Consider the following 20805-nt stretch of genomic DNA (forward strand, 5'->3'; position numbering starts at 1 on the left):
GCGAGCCTGTCCCGGGCCTACTTGTGCCAGCCACTCCGGGATCCCCCGCCGGTACTGGACACGCCGCCCAAGGCTCCACCCTCCCTTCTCCTTGGTGCCTCCGGGCCGCTCCCAGCCCTACCAAGTCTGGCACCCCGCGACGGTCAGGTTGTCGGTCCACCGCCTGAAACAAAAAGGAATGGTCTGGTGTGCTGGGCCCACCTCTCTTCTGACTACTATCCCACCCTCGCTTACCTGCCCCTAACGTACTGGCTACCCACGCCTGCCCCACTACACTCAGATCCACCCTCTCATCCTCATCCATGTCCTCCCCTTCGCTCCACTCCACACCCCCCGCCCCCTCCCCCCCCCATGAAAGCTCGGCCCAACCTCCTCGCCCTCCGCAGCACTCACCGCGAAGCCTGCCCCCTTTCCCCCTTCTAACCCAGAGCCCCCAACTTCCCCAAACCCTTCCCCTGCCCCAGGCTCCCCAGACACCCCTTCCGCCCAGGACTCAAAAATGTCCAGGCCTGCCCAATCACGCTCACTCCCAACCGATTCGATCAACAGGGGGGAGTTCCCCCCCCCCCCTTCTTGCTCCGCCAGATGCCCCATACCCCCTGGCCCTGTACCGACCACCGTCCCCTCTCCCCGCACCTGTACTCCCCCAGACCCCCCAAACTGCTGCTCCACCTGCAAAGGGGGCTCTTGTCCCTCCTCCACCCTTTCCCCAGGCACTGGCTGCCCACGTGGTACCCCCCGCCGCCCTTACAGAACAGATACTCCCCCAGGGGCCGCTCTCCTAGCATAGGAACGGCGCCTCTCAGCCTGAGACCTCGGGGGGGGGGGGGGGGGCACGCACCGCGCTCCCCCCACGAGGCCTATTGGACGACTCCAACTGGGGTCCCAAACATTTCCCTGCTCCCTCCCGCCTCCCTGCCGGCTTCCGGGCAGTGCTCTCCGCTACCGCGCTGCCCGGCCCTACACCAACTGCCACATTACAGGGGGCCGCTCCACTTACAACCTCGCGGCCCCCAACGCGCCACGCACCGACCCCACTCCCTTCCGGGGCCGCTCTCCTGGCTGAGGAGCGGCCCCTAACAGAACGACTCCGCGGCGCTGGGACGCCCGACGCGCTCCCCCGCCCCGCGACAGCACCGCGCCCCACCTCACCCGCACCGCCGGCTCCATCCACGCCGTCCGACCACGAATCCTCACGCTCAATCCCAACCAAGGGGGCCGCTCCACGTACATCACCGCGGCCCCCACCATGCCCAACGCCGCTACATCCCTCCCCCGGGGCCGCTCTCCTGGTATACGAGTGGCCCCCAACGGACATACTACGCGGCAGGGAGACGACGCTTCCCGCCGCCCCCTTACCCCCAGGGCCGCGCTCCTGGCATACGCGCGGCCCCGAACACTCACCTGCGAACCTCCAGCCCTCCGGGGGGGCGAGCAAGCCGCGATGGCGGCCGCCACCTCCGCTGACGCGCGCCTCACCGGGCGCAAGGCCGCTGAGACATCCGCCACCACGAGGTTCATGCGACCAGCCTCACTAAGAAGCCTCAGAGCTTCTAACACTCGATAGTCGCCACCAGCCATTTCTCCTTTCCAGAAACCAACAAATCCAACACCTAACGGGAAAAACTATGCCTGACACAGAAACCTGCCCTGCACAAGCGCTCCCAGCCACCAGGTCACCAAACCTAAAATGGTGGCTGGGATAGCGCACAAGTACGTTATAACCCCTTTGGGCTACAAAACTCAAAATTGGGCTACATTTGGGCTATCCCCAAATGTAGCCCAAATCCTTCAAAATGGCCGCGCCGGCCACTCCCCCCCCCCCCCCTCCCCCCTCCCAATTTGCCCAGGGGGCAGACCTCGCTGTGCTTGGCTGCCCCCCAAGCTCCCATTTGCCGAAGCCCCATGAAACCATGTGCACTGTAGTTGTCTACGATACAAATGCTTATATTCTAACATTTCTGATCCTCAGAATTTTTTTTTTAGAGAGAACAGTTCGTTTCAGAGTTTCTGAACATGGGTTCATCGCTTATTTGGGGCTTTTTCCTCAGGCAAAAAAGAGGGGAAACCACTGTTTTAAAGTGTACAGGTGTATAGTCTCCTGCATCTCAAAATCCAATTTGATTGCATGAGTCCGGCTCATCAGAGCGTTTGTGCTGATTTCACCAATTTGAAGACATCAGTCACCTAAAGATATCTACACATTACAGAGATTTACAGGATCGCGACATGGCTGCACTATTCTTGTTTTAAAGCATTATGTCTTGATGCTTCGTCTAGGAAAGGGAGCTTCTGGTTTTTAATATCTGGACATTTATTTGCTTCAAGCCTGTTGGGAACGTTCTCTCGTTTTCTTCGAATCATTTTGTAATTAGATCCCCAATCAGTTGGAAAGATGGAGAGCGAAGTGACAGTGTAAGGACAAATTAATGTCATGGTCAGTCAGGTACTTTTACGTCAGGCTCTGCCTCCGTCACAGCACCCAGGCTTCTTCCCCTTGGAGCATATGCTGAGGGTCAACCGTGCATCTTGGAAAAACATGGTGGAACTGGGTGGGGACAATTGGAGATGTAAGTGCATGAGCAGAGTTTATTTATGTGCACAGATCGTGGTGGACGGGAAGGTCTAGAAAAAAAAATGAAGGTAACATTGTTCTATTAGAGGAGCTGGTAAATCAGAACTGGTTGTGAAGGAAGTAAAGTACGAACTAAGGTTTCTTGGGTTCTCTGTGAAGATTATTTTCCAGTAGTCAAGGTCTTCGTTAATTCAAGGAGCTAAAGTCAAGTAGTTTTAGAAAACAAACAATTTATTTGTTTTGGAAGAGTGGAAAAATAGGGGAAGGTTCGCAAACCTTGTCCAGGCTCAACTCAGATATATTCCTGAGAAATCTAGTAAGCTGTGCATATTTGGCACGCATTTCACAGATGTAAAATTGAACAGGCTTTGGAAAACTGAGCGTGAACAGGAGTTGTAAAGAAATTCACCTTTTTAGTCAAATACATTTATTTAGGCATGCAGCTCACACAGATCCGAGAATCAAAGTTACACAGCCAAAGATCTGGTGTAGTTCAAAAAGTTTTGATTTTGTAAAAAAAAAAGTTTGCTATTTTTTATTTTAAAAAACATATTTTTTACATAGCGACGAACACATTATGAACAAATAGGGTTAAAGAATTGTGCTCAAATCACCTTTGAACGTGGATCCCTACATATAAACAATCATGTTCTTTACAGGTTTATGGCTATCGACTCCTGTTAGCGCACAATTTGCCATTAGTGTGAAATCCTAGCACCTTTAGCCTGTGGCTGTTTCACAAAGGAATGAACATGAATATTCAACGCACTATATGTGCATATCTTCGGTAAGGGAGCCCCCTTATCGAGTTCAACTTCGGAAGTAGATGAGTTTGCATAAGGGGAAAGTGAAAAGCTATGAATCTTGTATTGTGTTTTTAACAAATGAAGTCTGAAGAATAATAATACAAAAGAATAAAGGAAGGATATTTTTTCTGGTATTTTAAAGACTAACTGGATTCATTTGGGAGAACTTTTGTCGTGTTTTAATCATCAACATTTATGATATATCACTGTATATCTTGAAACTGCATTTGATTATAGGTGTGTGCAATTTTCTGTTCTTTTCAAATATCTCATAAAAGAGTTTAAAGGCGACCGACAATATATTCCAATTATTTATTGAAGTTAAGATATAATTATTTGTAAGCACTAGGTGGCGCTGTTGTATAAAAAGGCTTTTTTGAAATCGCAGCTTAAGTGCATTTGAAAACAATGTTCTACAAATGTGTCCCTTTTATTAGGGCTTTTAAGGAGAACCAGAAAGTGCCCGAATAACATCTTCAGCCCTTCTAGACGTTTCTTTTTGGATTAACAACCGCTGACGTCGACTTGAGGTAAAAAAGGTCATGAATATCCGGCAAGGCTTTTTTGTCTGTGGTGTGGTGTTCAGGCTGATAAAATGTTTCCTACCATTATGCGTTTCAAACTAAGGAATGCGTATAAGACAACTGAAGTAATATTGTGCGCATTTACAAGTGACCGCTTTCTTATGCTTTGACTGAACAGGCTTCCCTCACTTCAAGTACACCTGAAAATGCCTAAGGTTTAAAGCAATTATCTCCGATATTATATTTCGTACACACAGCTTAGCTTGTTGATTAGGTTAAAACATGAAATGCAGGTTTTTTTCTTGGCACAGTTAACGCGTTCCCATCATTTCATGTCTAGTTTACCAAAATTTGCATACCTAAGTTAAGCCCGGACAAATAAAGAAATTCAATGGCATGGTTACAGTTTTTATAATGGAACTTAATTATGTTCATTTTATCCTTTGGTTTCTTAAAAAAAGAGAAAGCAATTGTTTTTATTTTTATTTGTCGTTGTTGAATCTGAGTGGTTTTGTAGGTTGTGGTTAGATTTGCCAGAAGCTCATTTTACTATGATTAGAATTTGGAATCCTCTATTATTTTTTCGCTTGAACTTTCAGTTATTTTTAAAAGCCTAGGCGCATTTGACTAATGCGCTCACTGCTGAGAAAGGTGTGTGATCTGATGGCCACAAATTGGAACACTTCCTGGTGGGGTTACCCAGCCCCTAATCCTTCCAGGGTATTTTTAATAATGCCACCTGTTACCAATACCTAGAACTGATTTCGGCTTCTGTAGAATGCTGCTGAAGTCTGCTAATGATATTAAACATAGTTTTATTATTTCTGTTGTTATTTTTAACCTCAGCATCGTTTAACAGTCGTAAACAAGCATTGGTAGTCCAGCAAGAGCTATGTCACTGGGACCAGGCTGTATTATGTGCTGTGATATTTCAAATATTAATATATATACGGTTGAAAACCTCTTAACAACAAAGAAAGGAGTACATGTATTTGACAGTTAACTTAGTATAGTAATTGTCCACGCCGACGTTTTGTAGCAGATCGCCAGCGCACGTTTTTTTGATATGTCAAAATCTCGCTTTCCACGAAAAAAACGATAACTCCTGATGATACCTATTGTAATTCAAAAACGTAAGAGCTATTTAATTAAGGAAGAACTAGAAATATATCTTTAAGCCGTTTTATTCACTTAAAATTTTCATGGAATTTCATATCAAATGTCCTGAAAAGTCTTAACCTTTTGGTGTGAATTATTTTTATTGATTTCCATAAAATAAAAAGGAATGTTGGCTCATGTAGCTCAAATGTTTTACTGTATCATAAACATTTAAAATTCCAGACCAGGAGTTACATAGCTGCAGAGATTTCAGCAGCAGCAAAAGTTTGTTTAGTCTGCCAATTTCCCGGTCTGCTTCCATACCAGACTATGTTTCGAGCACAGTACCGTCCCGGTCACAAACATTTGGATACAAACTGCACATCTACAAAATCGAGATGATCTGGTGGTCAGCACGTAGCAGGTGCACACTTTCCTGTTTATGATGCTAGTGCCACAGGGTTTGCTGGGTGTTGTGTTTGGGGGTCATTTGCAATTGGTGTCTTGGGGTCCGGCCTACTAGCGTTGCTCTTCTGCACTTTGCTCTTAGTGACAAGGCACGCTGTTTAAAACTTCTGGAGGAAGTGTGGGGGCAAGAGCGCAGAACTCAACATTCAACGAGTGGACCCAATAACATACAGTCCAAACCACTGCTCACCGTTTTTGTAAAAGAAAAAGTTACATTTCTAAGCAGTCCTACACAGGTTAATAAGAGTGCAATGATAAAACAGAAGCATCCAAAGAGGATGTCACTGGAACCACTACACAGTCGCACACTGCACAGAGTCCTACTGCAATACAGTTGTTATACTCGCTACACACACACTCAACAGTCACACAAGATTTCTCTGCACAAACTTGTGGTTTTCACATAACAGAAAACTTTGTGAGAGGCGTCAGTAGACTCACCTTTCCGTGGCACAAAATAAAAAAGATTGCATTACGCTGCCACCACAGATTTGTAGTGCACCCATAGCATGGGCAGTAGTCCAGGAACCACTTTGAAGGTATCGTGACCCTTGCATTATTAGAGACAGACCTAGGCCTCTGCGCACATGTGAGATTAGCGTAGTGTCAGGGGCCCCAGAAAATAGCCATACCAGTTTCACACAGTTGAGCTCTCCGGACAGGTGGCACACACCTGTGTATCATGCAGGGGACATTCCCATCCCAACAGCGGAATGAAGAATACATACTAAAAGGACTTTACTACCCATACTCCAATTTACGTAAAATATAGCAAGCAGGCTACCTGCTTCCATGACTTACACATGGTTTCACCCATCACAAATGGTGGTAGCAAACACCCACACAATCCATGTTCCATTTTGAGTGCAAATTGGAGTTTGCTTCCAAAATGGGATTAACGGCTCATTCATAATGAGGCCTTCGTCTCCAGCGCAAATAGAGCCATCAGTCCTCTTATTCCCCTTCCCCTGCTGCAACAACCACCAAACCACTTTAGTTTTCCCTTTATTGGCGCATGCCTACCCCATGGGAGTGAGGGGGATTAGGGCAGGACTCAGCACTTCCTTCCATGTTGGCAATCCATCATATATGACAGATGGTCTTCGAAAACACTCTGCTTAGCTGTGGCCTATGTTTTCTTTTTGCCCCGACAAACATTCTCCCTACAGCAGAGAGAACTTCAGAAGAGCACCTCTCCCTTCTTCTGAAGGGCGAGTGCTACTCTCCAAGGGTGCTATTGAGGAGGAAAGAGGATACAATTTTTACTCTTGTTACTTCCTTATGCTGAAAAAGGGCAGGGTCTCCTGTTTTAGAACTTCGACCTATGAGTGCCTTCTTGCGAAAGGTCATATTCATCGCTAAAGCTGGCCCAAAGCCTGTCTGCCCTGGACCCCGAAGGCTGAATGGTGTCCTTGGATCTGCTAGACGTGTATTTTCATGTACCCATCCTGCAGTCCCACTGATGTTACCTGCAGTTCAAGGTAGGCCAGGAGCATTTTCATTTTGCTATGCTCTCTTTCAGTTTCACCAGCTCTCCTCGGGTGTTGAATAAATATTATGGCGGTAGTTGTAACCATATTAGAAGGGCCGTGATACCAGTCTTCTCCTACCTCGTTATTGAAGGCAGGCTCACCACAGTCCATCTTATACCACTCTAAACAACGACAGACCACTTAATATCAGGGTTCACAATCAAGAAGCTGAAATCGCACCTGACTCGTTTGCAGAGGCTTTAGAGCGGTTTTGGACACAGTGCAGTGCCGGGCCACTCCTCTGCTGCAGCAAGTCTGGGATTTTAGAGCTAGGATTCTGTTTCATCCTCGGTCCTGGATCACAGTGAGACCAGGTCTGAGGCTTCTTGGCCTTTTAGGCTCTAACATCCTCCTAATCAGCTACGTCAGGTGGCGTATTTGTGTTCTGCAGTAAAATCTGAAGTTCAAGTGGTCCTAGCATCAAGGAAATGGGACAGATGTCTTCTGGATTTCAGAGGAGACAGCTCTTGATCTGCAGTGGTGGTGCTTGAAGTAAACAAATCCAGTGGCATGCCCCTCTCCGTTGTCCCACCCAGAGTTGGTGGTTCTGATGGACGATGCATACCTGCTGGGCTGTGGACACCATCTGATGGAGGAGAAATTCAGAGGATTTTGGTCTCCGGCAGAAGCTCGACACCTCATCAATCTGTTGGAGGTGTGGGCCATTTGTCTGCCTCTGAAGGCCTTCCTGCCATCCGTCAAGTGGAGGCTGTACAGGTTCTCACTGACACCAGCACATCCATGTGGTAATGCAATAAACAGTGCTGTGTGGGATCCTGTGACAGGTGGTTTTTCACCTCTGGAGTTGATTGTAATGCCAGGGCAATTCCCTGATTGTGAACTACCTGGCACAGGCCCTTGAATGTCAGGGCGAATGAGTTGCAAAAACAATGAGATGGATGGAATGCTTGAATTAATCTCAGTCACTGCAATCGCTCAGGCTGCAAACCAATTTATCAGTTTTTTGCTCACCACACCACCTCAGTTTGGACCCAGACATATGCAAATCTTTCTTGACACTGCTCCTCATGGGAACAGTCCAGTCCGAACTGTCTGGCCAGGTCGAACCACAACATAAGCAACAAAAGACTGGTTTTGCCCTAGTTAGGGCTTTTCAACCAGGTATAGCTTGTTTCCAGTGGCACAGTGAGCCCGGGATTCACGTCTGGGCATACCTGGGGCACTAAGGGCGTCAACTGCAAAAACAACAAGGTGTTCAATGGAATGCTAATTGACAACAACGAGGACCCCCAGCTAATGATCAGCGTTCCCAAGGCAGGCAAAATATATTGTATATAAGGAAGTTACGGATCCTATTATTTCAATTAAAAAAAAAAATTAACATGGAAAAAGCTAAGCAATACATATAAAATCGATCAACATATTTTATTATCAAAAATATAAATTTGAAAACCAGGAAAAATTGATAATGACTCCATTGACTATATCCTATTCTATATGTAAACTAGATCATTATATCCTGTCATCATTTCTTGATAGAATGTAGGATTACATGTCTATAAGTCACGGAGAATATTTTCTCACAATAACAAACAAAAAATGACAAACAACAAAAAGTTGGCTTAGATCTGGCTGGTTCTTGGTAGGATTGTGTCAACGTGCGTTTCGGCAACCAGTGTGCCTTTATCAGGAAAGCCATCGATATAACCACAAGTACCTGTAAAATATAACAAATGTGCTTGGCTAAACATGTAAGAGAAAAATATTGTTTTTCCTTTATGGAACAATGATAATAGAACAATAACTAATAAAATAATCCTGTGTTATAAAAGGCGGCGCCTATGTACATAGTGAGTGAAATTAAAAAATAAACTAAGTTATCCTCACATGAATCCAGATAAAGAATGTGGATAAACATGAAAATACTTGCACCCAAGATATGATACAAGAATGCCCGAGCGTGAATACAAAAAAATAAGAGAGAGAAGAAGGTGCACAAATGTGTCAAGAAAGTCAAGAAAAAAACAAAACAAATTGAATCTATTTACAATAGAGTTCGATACATGGAGGACGGGGAAAGATCCCAAGATCTCAGAATGGAATGCTTGAATTAATCTTAGCCACAGGCAATCGCTCGTGGCCGCATCCCAATCCATCTTTTTTTGCCCACCATGCCACCTCAGTTTGGACACCGCCATATGCAAATCAGTCTTAACCTTGCTCTTCATAAGAGCTGTCCAGGCTGAACTGCCAGGCCAGGTCCTCCCTGAACCGGAACACAAGCAACCTAGGACTGGTTTTGCTCCATTGGGGCTCTTCAGCCAGATATAGGTTGGTTCCATTGGCACAGTGAGCCTTGAACCCACGTCAGGGCATACCCGGCGCTACTGGGGTGGCAAAATATCAATGGGTTGGGATGCGGGTTGGGAGTAATTACTAGGGGCTGAGATTAATTCAAGCATTCCCTCCATCACCTTTTTATATACTTTTGTGTGCCGCCCCAAGTGGGACGGGTATGCTTAGACATGGGCCCTGTGCACACTGTCTCATTGGAACCAAGCTGTACTTGGCTGATGATAGCATAATTAGTGCCAAACTGGGTTGCTTGTGTTCCAGTTCAGGGAGGACGTGGCTTCGCAGTTCGGGTTGGACTGTTCCGATTGGAACCGAGTCAAGACTGATTTGCATATAGCTAGGTCCAAACTGTTATCTTGGGATCTTATATCAAATGCATACTATAATCCTCATTTCGATAAAATGTATTGGAAGTTTAGAATAACTTTTGTTCAGCTAACAGATGCTCTATCACATATAAAGTACTGTTGTATTAATCAACCTGCTGTAATTTGGGCCTTGGTTGCCATAGAATTCTGAAAGATGATATCTAACGTTGGTGTAACAAGGGTGTAAATGTAAAATTAGCATAGTGAGGAGCCCAGAAATGAAATACACACATCATGTGCATGTCACTGTGGTCCTAGAATGATGATGTATATACACAGGATTCACCATGCATGCAAGTGTATGTGTCGTGACGTGGCAGCCATCTTGTTTTTGTTTATAATTTACTTTTCGAAGATGGACTCCCAAATTAAAGAATATATCAAAGTTTGGCCCTGCAGCAAAGTTAGGCAACCAGGCCCTCTCAATAAAATAAAACAATTATGAAAAAAAAAATGCGACTAGGAGGGGAGCAATAGTGAAGCAAGTGTGGTGCCAGTGCAACTGAATTAAACAATGATGAGTGGCTGGAGCAGCGGAGGAGTGAGCAGGAGTTGGATGACGGTGTTGAACTAAAAAAAGTAAATAAAAAAAGCGAGCAGGATGGGGAGGGTCAGGGATGAGCTTGCGAGGAAGGCCAGCTACACGAAGTGCCCACATGTGATAATTTAAGTCAAGAAGTAGCACACAAGAAGAGAGCAAGGAAACACAGACACTCGCATGAAGTGCTGGAAAAAAAAATAAGAAAGTTTGTTTCCTGAATGTAAGCAGTGGAAAGAAACAAGTCATCCATTCACAGGGGATGGTAAGAAAAAGCTATGCTCCCCGTGAGGGACAAACACAAGAAGAGGTGGAAAGCCGTTGAATATGGAGCAAGCAACGAGACTGACAAGAAAGCAAATGAATTAGCTCACTGTAATTATTGATAGTGTTTACAATAGGTCTTGGACAGCTAAAAGCTGTCTGTAGGTGATACCTCGATCACCTTATCAGCTGCATGCGCTTCGACCCCCTTTTCAGTATACACAAGATGGCTTCCCTCTAAAAGGCACTATGTCCAATTAATAAGAAAGGGATTACATATGGGTCGGCGAGTCCGCATACGGTCTTCTGTGGGGTACTATGTCATTAGACTAACACTTCCTTTGGTTTAGTGATCTGTGAAGCTTCAGAACCTCTCTGTCTTTAGCAGGCTTATCTTTTTTTTTCACGCATCCTATAAATAATTCCTGATTTAGTTCAAGATTAAAAATACTTTGTAATCACATGGAGAACAATTTCCGAAATTCATATCTAGAAGCGAAAACGCATTTAGTAGTGAGTAAGTCATAATCACATAAGCGTATCCTATGAAATCTTTTAAAAGCTGCTGTTAGTTCCCTCATCCCAGTGTTATCCACACAAGAGGAGTTGGCAGAAATCCCTTAACACGTTCCATTGAAAACATATGTATGCTTTTTATATTTTATGTAGCAATTTGTTGCAGGACTCTAGGTTTTGCAAATACAGACCGTGCTGTTTTGTGAGAAAGTTTTCAGACAATATTGCATATTATTTTAGATGATCGAATTAATTATAAACATGTCTTATGTTGGTTCTGTAGGCCTGTGTATCTGTGTGGGTCAAGTTGAATTTACGCAAAATGATGCAATGTGCCATGTTCATATGTAAAAGCATGTGTATTCAGTCATTTGTATGAAAAGATGACTCTGGAATTAAGGGGTAAGTGATGCCCCAGTAAGTGAAAACAACGAAATTAATAACCGCATTGACAGCAGGGAGAAGTGCTGGGTGACTCCAACTCGCCCAAAAGCTAATTTGTCGGATTTGTGGCCAAGATTTACTTCACAGCAAACTGCAAATCATCTCCGTTTCCACACAAACAATGACAAATTATGTTTGTGAGTAAAACGAATCAGTACTAAAAAGAGCAAATTGGTTGAAAAAAGAAACAATTTTTCGGAAGAAAACAATTCTTTTTGATGTATTGAATGACTTGATGAGAAAAAAGAAAAAGCATTTGCTGATTTCCCGAGTCGTTGTGTGCCAAACTAGACGATTTATTTTTTTAGACTTTTATTTAGTGGAACAAAAGAAATACGTTTGCTGATCCGTTGTGGGAAAGCATTAAAGGGAGCCTGTGAAACACTGGTCAAATTCTGGCCACGCGTTTAACTCAGGAGGAACATGTGCTCTGACTCCTTTCTTTTAGTGGACCTCTCAGTAGAGAATGTCTTAAGAGACTGCGTTTTCCTAGACAAAACACCAAAATCTGTTGATGCGTGAACATATCCTGCATGAAGACGAAACTATGTTTGTTTGGCATTTCCCAGTAGTTAAAGCCAGTATTTAAAGACATTGCTTGTCTATTTAAAGCGGTCACCCCAAAGATGTTCAAACCACACTTTATAATGAGAATTGGAAGCTGGGGAGACCCTACACAGAGGACTTTTATAAATCACCTTAAGAGAGCGTGTCCTTTGATAATAAAACCAAATCAGACTAAACATACTGCAACGGGAACAGGAAAATAAGAACGACCTTTGGTACTAATAAAGGTACTCGAGTACAAAGAAACACGAGAACTGGGGACATGAGGCCAGGTAGAAGACTGTATGAACCCAGAAAGAATTAATATCTTAAACAAGCTTGATAAAGCACTTAACAAGGGAGTAGCCAGAAAATTAAAACACCCTCCACTTTGACCCAAAACTCTAATAATACTGAGTGAGCGAAGCAATCAAGACCGACCTTCCCTAGAAGAATTCCCTTCACCTTACATTCTCTCATTCATTGTGCCATCCTACCAACCATTTATCATCCTTTCACATTTCCATCCTTCTATCCATCCTTTCATTATTCTAACAATTCTTTGAAAGTCTATTCATCCATCTGTTCACACATTCATCAATCCTTTCACACATTCATCACTCCTTTCATCTTTACATTTTTTCAACTATCCATCCATATACTATTCCCTTCATTCATAGATCTGTCCATCCTTCCATTCCCCTATCCATCACTTCTTTTCTCATCCTTACAATCTTTTACCAACTGATCATTTGATCAGTCCATTCAGCCTTTCATCCATCTGTCCTTGCACTCACCTTTCCTTTTTTCTTTTCACTTACCTTTCCTTCCTTTCACTTTTCCTTTCATCTTTCATTCGTCCATGTCATCTTTCCTTCCATCTTTTCTTATTTCTCACCTCCCTCTTATCCAGCTTCTAACAACCACAATTGTTGCTTTTATCACATTATTTTTCCAACTTGCCTTTCTATGATGCCCACTATTTGCTGCTTTCGTGTAGGGGTGGGCGGAATTTGTGAAATTCACTTTCGCAAATTATCGCGAAAATGTTAAAAATCTCCGCAAACCCGCGGAAATATCGTGAATATGCGGAAGTTTTTTTCCCGCCCGTTCGCGGTATTTTCTGCGTGATCGCGGCTCGCCAACTTACCCATGCGGTTGCTCGCGGGCGCGGCCATCTTGTTTTCACTTGTCTCGCGGTGCATGATCGTGAGAAGAAAGACGTGATCGCATGACGTTACTGCGGGCGCGAACTGTCGCGAGACAGCACAAATGGCTACCAACAATCCAACATCTCGTGGAGAGCGCGACCGGATCGGGAAAACTTGACGGCGAACGCGGGGATTCAGGTAAGGCGATCGCTCGCACGTGAGAATGTATTATTTTACAGCGCGAGCAAGAAACAAATTATCGCTAAGCTGCGGAATGCGGAAATTTTAACATTTTCGCGCTTTCCACGGAACGCGAAAATGCCAAATTATCGCAATTTCCACGAACGGAACGGAATTTTGGCCCAGGCCTACTTTTGTGTTCATTTTTTCTTGTTTGAGTCCCTTCCTTCCTGGTTCACATAGTTTCACTTGACCCTACCTCTTAGCCTTGTTCTCAGTGCGTTATATGAGCTTTTGTCTTGCAGCCCTACAAACTACAATGTAAAACGGATCAACTTTGAGTGGGTACCACCCCCCCCCCCTTAAGCTCCTAAAGTGGGGGGTTCATGACGCCACTGACACCTAATCCCATGGCTGAAGAAAGGATCAGTCAATTGTATTACTACGCCACATCTAGGTTTAGCCGAACAATATCTACCCTAGACTAGTAGCTTACTCTGCCCCTCCATTACAAGCCTTCTCGTCAAAGTATAGGAAAGGCAGTAAGCAGCCTGCCCCACAGCGGGTCTGAGTCCCCAATCGGCAGGCTACACTTCCACTGTTGATTTTAATTAAGTTTCAAGTAAGAAGACCCCCACCCCCACTGCTATACACCAGAGGGACACCACAAACACATTTCTACTCCACACAGGTTTAGGCATAAGTCTGCATGCCCACCCACCCTATCGGCAGGGAAAGCCTTGGTTTGATTCCTTATCCCACTTACTCCTTGGCTAGTGCATGTGTGCACTGGCTGCTAAGCCTTGTGCGTTGAGCCAAAAGCTTCTGACAATCTCTGCTCCAAAGCGCTACCAGACCAGGAGACTGGGGCACAAAGGACTATGCCCTCAGAAAAATGAAAATAATTTCCGGTTGTTAAAGGAAAATCACAGGTTTGTTAAATCAGTAATACATTTAATTTTATTTCATTTAGCCAAATAGGAGTCTTTGTTCACTTATGGTGGCAGTACGCATCACTTGATTTCGCAATGGAAAATAAATGTTTAGTGGCTGCTGCTCTGTACATTCCTCTAGATGCTAGTACAGCAGGGGTGTGATTTAGAGACTGTAGTAATAGTACTTTTATTTAAAGGTGATGCCCAAATCCAAATTCATTCACAGTTGCAGCATGCACCTAGAATTACACATCTCCCTCCGTAGCCCACCCCGCGCTTCTGGTGTTCACTTGTCTGGAATGTCAAACAGCAGAGCCGTCGCCCTGGCGCATCTCGTGTTGCCAGCTCTGGGGAGAACATGACTGTAGGTGTAGGACTTTGTGATATGACTCAAAACTGGTACAGCGCGCTCTGTTAGATTTCAGGTGGGCCAAAGAAACCTGAACCGAGCATATTTTTTAGGAATGTAAATTGTTAGAAACAAAGAACAAGGTTAGGGGAATAAAAGTCTATAATAAATCTCATTCCAGGACAGAGCCTGGTCTTTTTTGCTTTAACGAAGGAGATGGAGCCAAGAGTTTTGGCTGTGAATGGTCAATAGTTTAATGAATGAGGGCTTAATGTCCTAGAATATAGAGGTAAATGCCCAAACCTCTCACTATTTTTTTTTCTTTAGTTGTTTTTTAAAAAAAAGCAAGAATGGGTGAATAGCACTCTGTTACTTTCCAGGAAGACACTTGATTGGGACATATCCGGGGTTTTGTACTAGAGGCCTGTGCAGAAGAAAGTGAGACACAAGGTTTAATGGATTGTACGCCATGGAATTGGTAATTATGGCAAATGTATGGCTAAATGATTGGAGGAGACGCATGTTAAGTGTTTCGGACACTCGTAAAATTGTCCAATTAAAGTCTTTCTTACATATCGTGTGTACACCAAAGAAAGCAAAGGAATCCGTGAAAAAAAACAATAATTCAGCAATTAAAAAAGTTGAATGTTTTGGCTTTTCATTGCCTTATGGACCACTATGGATTTTGGAGACCAGTGGAACAACAAGAGTAAGGTCTTTTTGTCTCTAAAGCAGCGGCTTTGCCAGCATTATGATGTAATTGATGGAACAACATTGTTGTCAATCAAATTCATGTATGTAGAAGAGATGCATACATACGTCTTATTCTTTTCTTACTGAAATGTGTTTAAGATGCATTTGTACGTCCCTTTCACTTGGGACCTTTCCCTTCACCACCATGAACAATCCTGCCCCTTCTACTGGCTCTATTTGAGAGCATCCATACCAAACGCACACCTGTACAAGGCTTGAAGAGTCACAGTAACCACCCTTACAATGAAGCAATAGAACCACAGATGCTCTCAAGTGAGATTAATTTGGGATGTGCCATGAAGTATTCTCGACAACTAAATACTGAGGGTAAAAAAAAAAAAAATAGGTGAACGTGATCAGGCCATGACATGGGTTCCATAAATGACCATACATAAGAGAGGGACAGCAACAAAGAAAAAAAAGGTATTCGAGATGATGTAGGGAGCAAGGGCCAGAGACCAGTGGAAAGTTATTACTTTTCAAAGGGGGCAGGACTCTGACCCTAAAGGCAAGAAACCACGTGCCCTAAACTGAATATCAAAGTATCAAGATGGTAGCATTGGAGGAGGTTGTAGGGTACAGGAATGAAGTGTGAACAGAAGAGTCATTAATGAGTAGCTGTGGCAGTAAGTGTGGGAGTGCTCTCACTCACACTATCTTTCAGCGGTAAGTGGGAGTGCTCTCACTCACACTATCTTTCACTCTCTCTGTCTCTCATACACTCACTGTTACTTTTAGTAATGACTCAGCAAATCAGGCATAGACACAGGTCTTACAGACGATCCTGTAAATACAATATTACACATTTCCCCCCACACTCCATTTGTGGCTGTAAACTATCCGCAGCATCACAAAATAATTGTTTTAGTCCGTTGAGGTGCAAGACCAGCGTCTTTATCATTCAGCAAGAGGTTAAAGATCCATAGCTGCTATTTTGTTGAATAAGAGGCCATGCTTTGATACATAATTTCCAACCTGAAGCCCAAACGCCTGTGCAAACCTAACAACATATGTGAACCTGTTTGTGAATCCTAGGTGTGAACCTGTTTGTGAATTCTAGATGTATGCTTGTTTGTCTGCCCGAGCAAATATTATTTTTACCAGTTATGCTCTCAATAAGTAAAATATCAGTTTTGTGCAGCTTTGTGTGTCTACATAGCCGTATTTTATTATTCTAATCCTACATAGCTGCAGATAAAGTAATAATGGTTTCTGCTGCAGTTTAATTCTTTCACAGAAGTATATGGTTCAGGAAACGCAGTCAAAATGTATATTGATAAGGAATTGCTGTACATTTTGTTAATTTGTCCTGCTGTGTAAAAGACCTATGGGAAAACACAGGGGCATAAAATCCAGCTGCACCGTTAACCTCTTAAGCATTCACTGCTTTGACGAATGTAGAGCCTTATATGAGTCTTCTCCTCATGCCGAAACGTAGCAGCGGCTACACTGGTATTGTGTGTACTATCAATCTATATGTAATTTGTAGACCATAGTAATCTACATATTCAACTCGTTTTCGACAACATAACAGGCTTCAAAAAACCTCTTTAACTCTAGCACCCAGAGAAATTGGCTTTGTGTACCTGAGGAATTTTTGTATGTAATCTGTTCCAGCCTTTTGTACAGTACTCAAGTGCCCGTTGGTTTGGATTCCTCTTTCTTGAGAAAAAAAAAGTACAATTCAATGCACAAATTGCCTTTTGTTGGGGAATAGTGGCACTTTTTTTGTCGGATCTAATCTACGCATTCATACTTCAGTTTCATACAAAGCGGAGGAATTTAAACCTCAAGAGGAAAATGATCTTGTGTCGGAGAGCCGTTTGGGATAAACAAGCAGTGAGCAAGCTTTGTTTGCCAGCCTCTTTAAAAGGAGGGGAGATTTTCTATTAAATCGGATCCCTAGCTTTAGCGAGGATTAGTACGTCAGAGACAGACCTGCAGCCGCTACTGTCTGACTGAGTAACACGGCTTTTAGGTATAATGTGTCGGTAACACCGCCATTTCACTCTGAGTCTTTCAGCCAGTAACCATCTGTTTGAAATGGGCTGATTGAAATCCATCAAATTAGTTGTGGCAAGGCACAAATCCTGATTGTATTAAACAATGTTTTTATGGGAGTGAATTTTCCATGTTGTTTGGATCTTGTATAAATCTCTGTTAATGCACCTCAGATCTGAAGATTATGTGAAACTGCGTACGTCCGAGCCCTGCAATTGTGCTTGTCAGACCCGCAATTTGTACACGACGGTATGCTGATTTCCGCTGTGCGTTCATAGGTTCTGGTCTGTGAGTGAGGAGGCGCGCAGGGGAAGTGAAGTCACAGATCAGCGACTGTGTGTTACTGCAGATAAGCAGATGGTCGTGGTCTGTGAAATCTGTTTTGAGCCCAGTGGATATTGATTGGCCAGCGAAGGTGGTCTGTCAATGATAACATGACATGCGGTGGTGGGTTCTCAGAGAGCTCCCAATCTATGAATGAAAAAATGAGTGTAAATTGTGAATTTACAAGAAAAATACAGAATATGCCTCTTTTATTTGTTGAAAATAAGAGGCGTTTTATCTATTTTTTTATGATTATTATTTTTATTATTATTTCAGCTATTATTGTTAATATTGGTATTGATAATGTTAATTCCACCAATACTGCTAATGAAAATAATGCATTCTCCTTGCCATATAAGGTTACTAGAGGGACCATTTGAACCGCAGTAGTACACTTTTAGCCGTAAGTAGATATAGTTTATTCTATCGAAAGAAGACAGAATGACGCGTAAGTGTTTACATCAATGGATGCTGAAGGTTAATAGATAAACTTGAGATGGGCAGAAGGTGCCGAGATCAGCTCTATGGGGCTGCTGATGTTCAGCATTTCTACATTTTGAGACAATCCTCAAATATTCATATCATTGTTGTTAAATGTACTGATGTCGCAAAATTAGTAACAACACTAATGAAATGGGAGGAGAGTCGAGATTTTTGATGAAGCTAGAAAGCTGAGCAGGTTGAAATGGTATGAGTTTTGAGTCAATTGAATGTGATGCAACAGCATAGGGTAAATAAAAGTGTTATTAAAGAAGTGGTGCAGCAGGTAAAGCCATAACATTAATGCATTGGATGTAATCACATTAAGAATAATGCACTTACCTCTGATCACCATATTAAAAAATGAAAAACGTCGATAAACTTAAAAATAATAATTTAAGGGGGACATAACTAAAAGAGGCCTGGTCACTTTAACATAGTTTTACCGTGAAAAACAAAAGAAGTTTGCTCTTTGTACTGCTAAAAAAAAGGGGCTGCTATGAGACATATTTGTGGTACATGGGACAAAAACCTGCTTGTGTACTTTATGCAGCTGTTGTAAGTGTCTCAAAAGTTACTGCCGAAAGACGTAGAACTCTTATGAGGTTACTTGCACAATCTCTTTTATGTACCATACGGGTTACTGTATTCCTTATAATACACAAGGATCGAATCACATAAAAATTGAACCACCGTCCACCCTAACGTTGGGTATGTTCCCTCTGTATCCAGCAGATCTTCCGGATGCAATATGTCAAAACAATTTGGAATTCATACTGTGGCATTACAGCAAACCCAAAGGCTTCCTGCAAATTTTGGCACACAACTGTTTAAGCAGCTTAGTTTAAGACGCTATCAAAGACGGCTGGCTCCGCGTGTTAAATTCTGTGGTAATGTGCACATAGATACATGCTCTCCTGTCCTTAATGCCAACAGAGCACTAAATAAACCTAGGTCATAACTATTGCCTTATCGGCTGATTACTGTCAACCCTAAGCGAACATTGAAGGGATTCTGAAACAATGGCTCACTAATTCAGTGTTTAAACAGCATATTCTTGGGAGCGGCACTTCGATGTCTTCTGTCTATAACATCAGGCGTCGTGTCTTCATAGTTGAATAGTAATCACTTACTGCTGTAAAGCAATAGTGTCTGTTCATTTGATATAGCTAGTAATGTTACTACTTGAGTGTAATAATTAAATTGCGGACGGCTTTTATATAATTGGTGGTTTAGAACTCGAAAAATCAATTTGGATGAATTGCTAGGGATAATGTGCATGCCCTCAGTGCAGGTACTCCTTGAAATACCATCCCTGGGTGGAAGCTGAATTTCATCGCTACCAGGCGTCAAGCACTGATTTCAAAAGGAGGCGAGTACATTAGTGCAGCGATACTTCTGGTACCACAGCTGGCCATGATACAAAAATAAATGTCTTTTCATTTGAAGTTCTATGTTTGCACGTGGGCTACCAGAGCGAGTTAAAAAAATAAAGATTTGAGGAATATTGAATAGTGCATATTTGATAATTGTGGATGGTAACAACAAGCCTCATCATAAATAACAAACATTAGTTAAGCTGATAGGTCTGGTTTTAATATGCTAATGCATGCAGCGTAAACACATTAAAGCCAGACAAGGAACTAATTAATGGTGGACTATATTGAAGGCTCGCTCACTGTGAATTAGTCCCTAATGAAGTTTAGTGCAATCACAGGGGTGAAGGCAGAAGGATACACCTGAACAGCCAAAAGCATTAACCCCTTCGCTGCGGTGCGAATTCCGCCGCAGCGCTGGGGGAGTTTGGGGGGTTGACGGCGCCGCTATGCTCATGACGGAACCACGCCGTCATGAGTCACGGGCGAGCTGTGCTCATGACGGCGTGGTTCCGTCATGACTCCACCCACTGCGCTAATCGCACGCACAGGCGGGGAATTAGCGCCGCGTGGGAGGAGCGGCCGCCAACGGCCGCAGCATGACGGAACCACTCCGTCATGAGCACACGGCGCCCGTGGCTCATGACGGAGTGGTTCCGTCAAGGGCATGCAAGGGGTTAAGTGAGAGATGAATACTCTTAATGTTGTTGACAAAGTCACAAGCCAGTGGCTGAAAAAGGCGAATCAAGAAAGCCAATGGTTGAATGAAGCAGACCCACAACCCATTGTTGTGTATCTGCTGAACAATTGGTCTGCTTCACAGCTGCCCTGTGATTCCCTCGGCAGTCACCTACCCAGCTGGACATTGGGCGCAGTTCTCCTCATCTCACCGCTATGTCTTCTTCCTCCCCCTCCCTCCGACGAATTACCGTAACGTTGTTTCTTTCCTGTGTTTTACTATGCTCTTGTAACGGATTTGTAACGGATGTAACTTGTAACTCAATGATCCTCATGTAAAGCGCTCTGATACCTCCGGGGCTAGCCATCGCTATATAAAACTAGTCAAATAAATACAATAAATAAATAACCTGCGTCATAAAACAAAGAATCTCGAAAAACTATTTATAGCAAACAAGTATGTTCTGAATAATCTGCTGCAGCGATTTTCAAAACTAATATCTGCCAGCGATTTTCAAAACTAATATATACCAATTATTCATAATGTTTTTGGTTGTTGTAAGGTGTTCATAGAAAGAGGAAT

General features: G+C 43.4%; 1 protein-coding gene across 5 annotated transcripts in view; it reads left to right on the forward strand.

The window, feature by feature from the left end:
* The window catches only part of WDPCP (WD repeat containing planar cell polarity effector), a 2309940-nt gene that overhangs the window by 380282 nt on the left and 1908853 nt on the right, over positions 1 to 20805 (forward strand). For 3 of the 5 annotated variants that reach the window (XM_085612555.1, XM_085612558.1, XM_085612556.1), the window contains one exon: positions 3819 to 3911. The exons of the other annotated variants lie outside the window; for them this stretch is intronic. The gene's annotated coding sequence lies outside the window, so the exon portion shown is untranslated. The remainder of the gene's footprint in view (positions 1 to 3818; positions 3912 to 20805) is intronic. 5 annotated transcript variants of the gene reach the window in all.

The sequence above is a fragment of the Triturus cristatus genome, chromosome 6, assembly GCF_964204655.1.
Source record: "Triturus cristatus chromosome 6, aTriCri1.1, whole genome shotgun sequence".
In the NCBI taxonomy this organism is placed as follows: domain Eukaryota; kingdom Metazoa; phylum Chordata; class Amphibia; order Caudata; family Salamandridae; genus Triturus; species Triturus cristatus.